General features: G+C 47.2%; 1 protein-coding gene across 1 annotated transcript in view; it reads right to left on the bottom strand.

Moving 5' to 3' along the window:
* The window catches only part of LOC309354873 (sodium channel protein type 4 subunit alpha-like), a gene marked incomplete at its 3' end in the record, with an annotated part of 51,274 nt that overhangs the window by 3,871 nt on the left and 39,303 nt on the right, over nt 1-8,100 (bottom strand). The window lies entirely within an intron of this gene.

Raw genomic sequence — 8,100 nt, 5'->3', positions numbered from 1 at the left:
ATTCCACAGGGCGGGCGCCACTACCGAGAAGGCCCTCTGCCTGGTTCCCTGTAACTTCTCGCAGGGAGGGAACCACCAGAAGGCCCTCGGAGCTGGACCTCAGTGTCCGGGCAGAATGATGGGGGCGGGGGAGATGCTCCTTCAGGTACACTAGGCCATGGCCATTTAGGGCTTTAAAGCTCAGCACCAACGCTTTGAATTGTGCTTGGAAATGTACTGGGTGCCAGTGTAGGTCTTTCAGGACCGGTCTTATATGGTCTCGGCAGCCACTCCCAGTCACCAGTCTAGCTGCTACATTCTGGATTGGTAGTATTTCAACATACAGTGGTACCTCGGGTTACAGACGCTTCAGGTTACATACACTTCAGGTTACAGACTCCGCTAACCCAGAAATAGTACCTCGGGTTAAGAACTTCGATTCAGGATGAGAACAGAAATTGCATGGTGGCAGTGCAGCAGCAGCAGCAGCAGCGGAAGGACCCATTAGCTAAAGTGGTACCTCAGATTAAGAACAGTTTCAGGTTAAGAAAGGACCTCCAGAACAAATTAAGTTCTTAACCCGAGGTACCACTGTATATGTGAGGTGGCTTGCAATACTATAACCACTATATCAGCTAAGCAATATAACATACCCTCCAACATTTCTCCAATGAAAATAGGGATTTCCTATTATTATTATTATTATTATTATTATTTATTATTATTATTATTATTATTATTAGACTATTTATATCCCACCCATCTGACTAGGTTGCCGCAGCCACTCTGTGTGGCTTCCAACACATATAAAAACATGAAACATTTTTTTAAAAACCTTCCTTATACAGGGCTGCCTTCAGATGGCTTGTGAGTCGGATAACTCCATACCCACCAATATTTCTCTAATGGAAATAGGGACGTCCTGAGGAAAAGAGGGACATTCCAGGATCAAATCAGAAACCGGGATGGCTTCTCTAAATAAGGGACTGTCCCTGGAAAATAGGGGCACTTGGAAAGTCTGCGTAATCATAGCTGAATGGGATCTGCTAATGCCGTAAGTAGAATTTGCTTGTTTGTGCAGAAAATACTTAAAGTATAACTATTCTGGCAGACTATTTCCCCCCTCCCCTATTTTTATTGTGCTTTACGAAGGGGGAACTGAAGGCCTTATCCCTGGCCACTGAATATTAGAACAAGGAAAACCCACATAGATTTGTCAAGAAAGATCTGGAAAAGGATGGGGGGGGTGCTTAGCACCGTGTTTGAGGATACTTTCTGTATTCACATAGAGATGAGGGATAAATTCAAATCAGTTTTGCATCCAGAGCCAAAACCTATCTACATAATTGGCACATTCCAAACCAATACATGAACGGAAACCCAGGCAACCATCAATACTAGCCCGTGTTTCAATTTTGAATGGCAGTTCTCCAGCAAAAAAAATGCCCATATTGGGTGAAACTGCAGAGAAACGGGTGCACGTTCAAAGAAAATACAGGTGTGTTCTCATGAGGACTTTTTTTTATTTAAAAAATCACAAATTGATGTAGAATTGTGATGAAACGGAAAATAAGAAACTGAGAGAAACCAAAATTGACCATGTGCTTATCCCCAGATCCACATTGTTTCCCCGTCATTGCTTAATTCCCTCGTTTTATTTCACAACTTATACCTTTCTATCAAAAAAGGGGACTGACCCCGTAGATATTGAAATCAGCCCAGAGTCCTGTTAAGACCTGAACTATATATGGCCTTCGTCTCAAGCCAAGTCCCCCTCCTGAGAAGATATTCGCTGTCTGGAAATAGAAAATCCACTTCCGAATGTTTAGATTAGAAGCCCAAGGCCACAATACGCGACACCATTCTACACACACACACATATGGACAACTGCCTGTTTGCACAACCCGAAAATTAGATTTGTATGGGTGGCTCGGGGTCAAGTGGGCGGAAGCAGCTGGCAGGGCAGGAGCCTGTTACAAACTCTGAGATGCCTGAGATGCCTCCTCTTGTAGATGCTTTTAAAAAAAGAAAAAAAGAGGAGCAGCTAGCGCAGGACACAGGGATCAAAAAAGAGAGCAAATGGATGTGATGTGACCGGGGGTGAGAGTGAAGTTTGATTCAGTTTGCATTTAAAGGCAAAGCTACAAACTTTGCTCTTTCCGATACAATAAGCAAACTGAAATATCCTTCGAAACTTGCAGCCCCCTAAGTGCTCATCCAACTGACTTTCCCCCTGCACTTTCTGGGCCTGTCCCTGATTTTAAGGTTCCATGTTCAAGTGTGGGGTTTGGGGAGGGGTTGCCTCGAGCTTTCCCCGTGAAAACCTGCTCTTTAAAGCTGAATCGGAGCAAATGTCAGTTTGGGGTTTGATGTTTGTTCTGATTTAGCTTTAAAGAGCAGGTTATCGCAGGAGAAATTCTGAAGGGAAAAGGGGGGGGGGTGTGCTTGGCCACAGAGCTTTAAATTGTCGACTGTGCCTCGAAAAAGCGGAGGAAAGACAAGCGTAGATAAGCCCTGAATCAGAACAAACAGCAATTTTATGTGGATTGCCCTTGCTCCGATTCAGTTGTAAAGAGCAGGTTTTCACAGGGAAATTCCCTGGGGAAAACACAAACAAAATCACCTCACAGAAATGAATATACTAGTTTAATCTGCATAAAAGTGCATATATTCATAACAATAACATGCAAAATGTGCCAATTAGGCAATATTGGAAGCGAAAATGTTATATTAGGAGAATTCACATTAAAACGCGAATGAATTTTCATGAGGGCTTTTTCCAAAAATAAATACCGTAAATCACAAACTGATATGGAAATGTAGAGAACTGAACTTTGGAGAAATGGAAATTGGAAAAATGAGAAACAGAAACCAAAATATTTGCCCACCGAAGCTGCCAGATATTGGTCATTATATGAGATGTAATAGAGGAATAAGCATTCGTTGATATGTGTGGCATTATGCAGTATGTAAAAGGAAGGGGCATAAAAAACAACGTGGAAGGAAAGGAGGGAAATCAAATCATAAGAGAAATGTATAACAAATTTGAAACTAATTGGTGAAAGTTATGAAAATCTAATAAAAAAATTTAATGTAAAAAAGAGCATGCATCATCTTTTTGATGAGTTGCCACAAGAGAATCCATGCTGGACCTTAGTAGAAGCAGGAACACAATAATTTCACCATGGGCTGATGTGGCTGGCATTCATCCGGGGCTGAAGGAGAAGCTCACATATGAGAAGTGCATAGCAGGCAGGTCAGGCTGAAGGCAAATCACAGTCGTACCTTGGTTCTCAAACGCCTTGATACTCAGACGTTTTGGCTCCCCAACTCTGCAAACCCAGAAGTGAGTGTTCCAGTTTGCGAACATTTTTCAGAAGCCGAACGACGCAGTTTCTGATTAAGTGCAGGAAGCTCCTGCAGCCAATGGTAAGCCATGCCTTGGTTTCTGAACCGTTTCGGGAGTCGAATGGACTCCCGGAACAGATTAAGTTTGAGAACCAAGGAACCACTGTATACTTTGTTCTGAGTGTTGAGGGTGTTCTGAAAGAGAGACCACTGCCTGTGTTGCATGGGCTCATTCCATTTTAACCTTAAAAAAGAGGTTTTACAGTGGTACCTCAGGTTACATATGCTTCAAATTACAGACTCCGCTAACCCAGAAATATGACCTCGGGTTAAGAACTTTGCTTCAGAATGAGAACAGAAATTGTGCTCCTGCAGCGCGGCAGCAGCAGAAGGCCCCATTAGCTAAAGTGGTGCTTTGGGTTAAGAACAGTTTCAGGTTAAGAACAGACCTCCAGAACAAATTAAGTACTTAACCCGAGGTACCACTGTAAAGGGACGGGGTGGTGCTGTGGGTTAAACCACAGAGCCTAGGGCTTGCCGATCAGAAAGTCGGTGGTTCGAATCCCCGCGACGGGGTGAGCTCCCGTTGCTCGGTCCCTGCTCCTGACAACCTAGCAGTTTGAAAGCATGTCAAAGTGCAAGTAGATAAATAGGTACCGCTCTGGCGGGAAGGTAAACGGCGTTTCCGTGCGCTGCTCTGGTTCGCCAGAAGCGGCTTAGTCATGCTGGCCACATGATCCGGAAGCTGTACGCCAGCTCCCTCGGCCAATAAAGCGAAATGAGGACAGCAACCCCAGAGTCGGCCACGACTGGACCTAATGGTCAGGGGTCTCGTTACCTTTACCACTGTATACGATTTTATTTCAAAGCCCTATAGAACGTATTAGCCTTGCTGCACAGGGGCACGAAGTGCCTCCCACATCGAAGGGGTGCGGTCACATGACGGGTCACATGACACTGCCTGGGAAGCACAGAGGGCGATCTTCACGCTTGTTCGCCCCAGCCGCCCTCCAACTCATTGCCTCTTGGGCTGGGAATAACAAAGGCAAAAATCGCCCTCGCTCGTCCCAGCCACTGCCCAGCTCCTGGGCTTTCGGGCTGCTGGGTGGAGGCTGGGGCTGGGGCATGTGGAAGGCAGCGGGGGATGGCGGCCCCCTCAATATGGGGGGAGGCTGGAGCCCCTTGCGCTCCTTACACCTGGCACCCCTGCTGCTGCACTACACTTGTACATCTTAAGATATGCCTCTGCCACTGGAGATCTGCAACGCCGCAAAGTCACCAGCAGAAGTCCATGCCAGTGAATCAGCTGCGCTGTGCAACTCCACAGGCAGGGGAAATGAAACAGGGCAGAGACAAGGGCGCAACTGGGAAGAATAGCCATATGCCATATAGTTATTGGTAAAACCTATTTGGCGTTGCGCAACTTTCTGACTAGTTGCAGGACCTTAGCCAGACCTAGCAGAGTACACGCAGAATCCACGGAAGCAATTGGCAACTTGGATGCAGACAGGATAGACGAAGCAGGAACCAGGAACTTGTAGTTAGGTGTTTATTATATACAGTAGACTATATACAGGAACAGAACACGGATCTTTTGCTAGCTCTCTCCGACACGACTCACAACTCCTACACTGACACAGAACTCTGAACTCACGAACTCCGAACACATTCCAGTTAGTAGGCCATTAATTATCACTCCCTTGAGAGAGCTTGACCAATCAGGGAGCGGTCTCCATGTCTCTGTTATCACCAGGCAGACCTACTCCTTCAGATTGCCTTCTGGCTGTCTGCCAAACCTTAACTGACTCTGTGTGAGTAGCTGCACATACACAGTTTCCCAACAATAGTATGCCCCCATCAGAACACAATCGCGCACGCGCACACACACACACAATGTTGGTGCAACGTTATGCCCAATTTAGAGGGATTCCATGGGGTGCAGAAAAGCCACTGCTTCCCCATCTTCTGCTGCTGTGCCCACTCTGCCACCATGAAGCATACAGAACAAATGCACTCCAATCAAACCACACCACCGGCAGTGTAAAAAAAACCCTGGCATTATGTGGTTTTTCAGGGTGCAGTTTCTCCCCTCGGCTTTTCCACTCCAAGTGTTTCATTTGCTCGGGACTGACGGGAAGAAGGAGACTTTCTATATCTGTTCGGTTTTCAGCAGCTCCAGGAAGCGAGAGGCAAGTCTTGCTGACGGCAAGATATATTTATGCTGTCAGTAAACAAGGCGGCTAAGGGGCTGCGTCACAGCTCAGGAATGGACTGGCAAACTGCTGGCTCATAGCATCCTGCTGCAGGCTCCCCGGCAGTGGCAGTCAAACTTCTGTTACTCCACCCTGCGCTGACGGCTTGGAAGGGTGCACAACTAAAATGGTTAAAGGACAAGCAAGCAAACCAAGCCCTCTGCATACAGAATTGTCTCCCGATGCTTCCTTTTCTTTTAACCAAGCAAGACAACCAAACAAAGAAACCGAGAAAAGAAACAAAATCCATTCAGACATGACACTCTCCACTGTCATTGAGAATCGCCCATGCCTGCTTAATACTAGCTGGGAAAAGCCAGCTGGAAAAAGAAGATAATCTAGCATTTTTCAACATTATGTTTGAGGGGTTAGCAAATAAAGCAGCTCCCAATTCAATTCCTAGCAGCATGCAGGCAGAGGGGTTTTAGCCAGCTTGCACAGGTGCCCTGAAATTATCCCCCCGAAGGGCCTTTTTAACTTGGCCTTTGACACCTGAGATGTTTATATCCAGGAACCTCCTCCCTGCCCACCCCCCCACCCACGCTGGGCAATGCTGTAGAGGCCGGCGCAACATCACTTGGCTGTTTGGCCTCCTCTGCCCCCTCAAAATGGGGGTGGGGTGCTGAGCCCCCCTGAAATATACTCGGAGTCGAGAGTGGATTTCATGCTCTTTATTCAGCTCATAGTGGCGAGGAGGAATGGAAGTTCCCCCAGAATGTCTGCTTTATATACATTATTTACACAATGGGCCCCACGTGATTGGCTAATTCCGGGATTCATCTGTAGGCCAATCAGGTTGCAGATTCACTTCCACCTGGAGCTGGATTGGGTAGCTCCTGTGAACCAATCAGACTGCTGCATTCTGAATCCTATTCAACTCAGTACATAACACCCCCTGCCCCCTGAGACAAACAGAATAAAACACAGACTAAATTGAAGAGCAGATGAGCTAATTCTCTTGCACAAAAAGAAATCAACCCTATCAAAGGTTGCCCTGTGTTGTAAAAAATTAGGGTTCATTCTACGACAGACACACCAACCAGAACAATCCTGAGGCCATTTTGACTCTCCCAAAAGGACCTCAAATATTCTTCTGCAGTAGGAGAAAGGAAGGAAATAGGGAAAGCTTCCCCATTGTCTTTTCACTTGCAAATCCACTTAATAAAACTGCCTGGAATGGAGGGGGCTTACCCCTCCTTGCAAATCCAGTATTGCAAATTCCTGTTAAGCTAAGCTGTCAATAGGGGTAAGTTTGTAAATAAGAGTAACTGAAGTATTGACCTGGCTACCATTATCAGGTACAGTGGTACCTCTGGTTAAGAACTTAAGGTAATTCGTTCCGGAGGTCTGTTCTTAACCTGAAACTGTTCTTAACCTGAAGTACCACTTTAGCTAATGGGGCCTCCCGCTGCTGCCGGGCGATTTCTGTTCTCATCCTGAAGCAAAGTTCTCAACCCGAGGTACTATTTCTGGGTTAGTCTGTAACCTGAAGCGTCTATAACCTGAAGCGTCTGTAACCCGAGGTACCACTGTACCTTGGCAGGCAGGAGAGAAGCAAAGTTCTCAAATTTCTGTGGGAGACCACCTCCCTTCCATGATCCTTTTTGGGTGTTCCTTGGCTAAGGGGTGGGCAATTTCAAAAGTCTTTAAAGGGTCTTGCACACTTTTGTTCTAGGTCTCTCTTACCTCCTTGCAAGGAGGAGGAGGGAATTCTTGTTCCAACAGAAAAATAAAGATCTGCCTTGCTTTCTCTGGGTCCTGCGACCATCCATCCATCTCTGACCAATGATGGACTTAGTCCAGGGGTCAGCAAACTTTTTCAGCAGGGGGCCGGTCCACTGTCCCTCAGACCTTGGGGGAGAGGCTGGACTATATATTTTGGGGGGGGGGAGAACGAATTCCTATGCCCCACAAATAACCCAGAGATGCATTTTAAATAAAAGGACACATTCCACTCATGTAAAAACACGCTGATTCCCGGACAGTCTGCAGGCCGGATTGAGAAGGCGATTGGGCCGGATCTGGCCCCCGGGCCTTAGGTTGCCTACCCATGACTTAGTCCCTTGGGGAGTTTGGCAGCAAAAGCCAAACCCCAATCATATTTCGACATTGCCTGAATCACCTGAGAAAGGGAAAATGCAGAACAGTATGGGTGCACTCAAGGGACGCGGGTGGCGCTGTGGGTAAAAGCCTCAGCGCCTAGGACTTGCCGATCGAAAGGTCGGCGGTTCGAATCCCCGCGGCGGGGTGCGCTCCCGTTCCTCGGTCCCAGCGCCTGCCAACCTAGCAGTTCGAAAGCACCCCCAGGTGCAAGTAGATAAATAGGGACCGCTTACCAGCGGGAAGGTAAACGGTGTTTCCGTGTGCGGCTCTGGCTCGCCAGAGCAGCGATGTCACGCTGGCCACGTGACCCAGAAGTGTCTCCGGACAGCGCTGGCCCCTGGCCTCTTAAGTGAGATGGGCGCACAACCCCAGAGTCTGTCAAGACTGGCCCATACGGGCAGGGGTACCTTTACCTTT

The sequence above is a fragment of the Podarcis melisellensis genome (genome assembly GCF_964234715.1).
Source record: "Podarcis melisellensis genome assembly, chromosome: 13".
In the NCBI taxonomy this organism is placed as follows: Eukaryota; Metazoa; Chordata; class Lepidosauria; order Squamata; family Lacertidae; genus Podarcis; species Podarcis melisellensis.
Note: the sequence above shows the minus strand (reverse complement) of the source record. Positions and strands in the feature narration are given on the sequence as shown.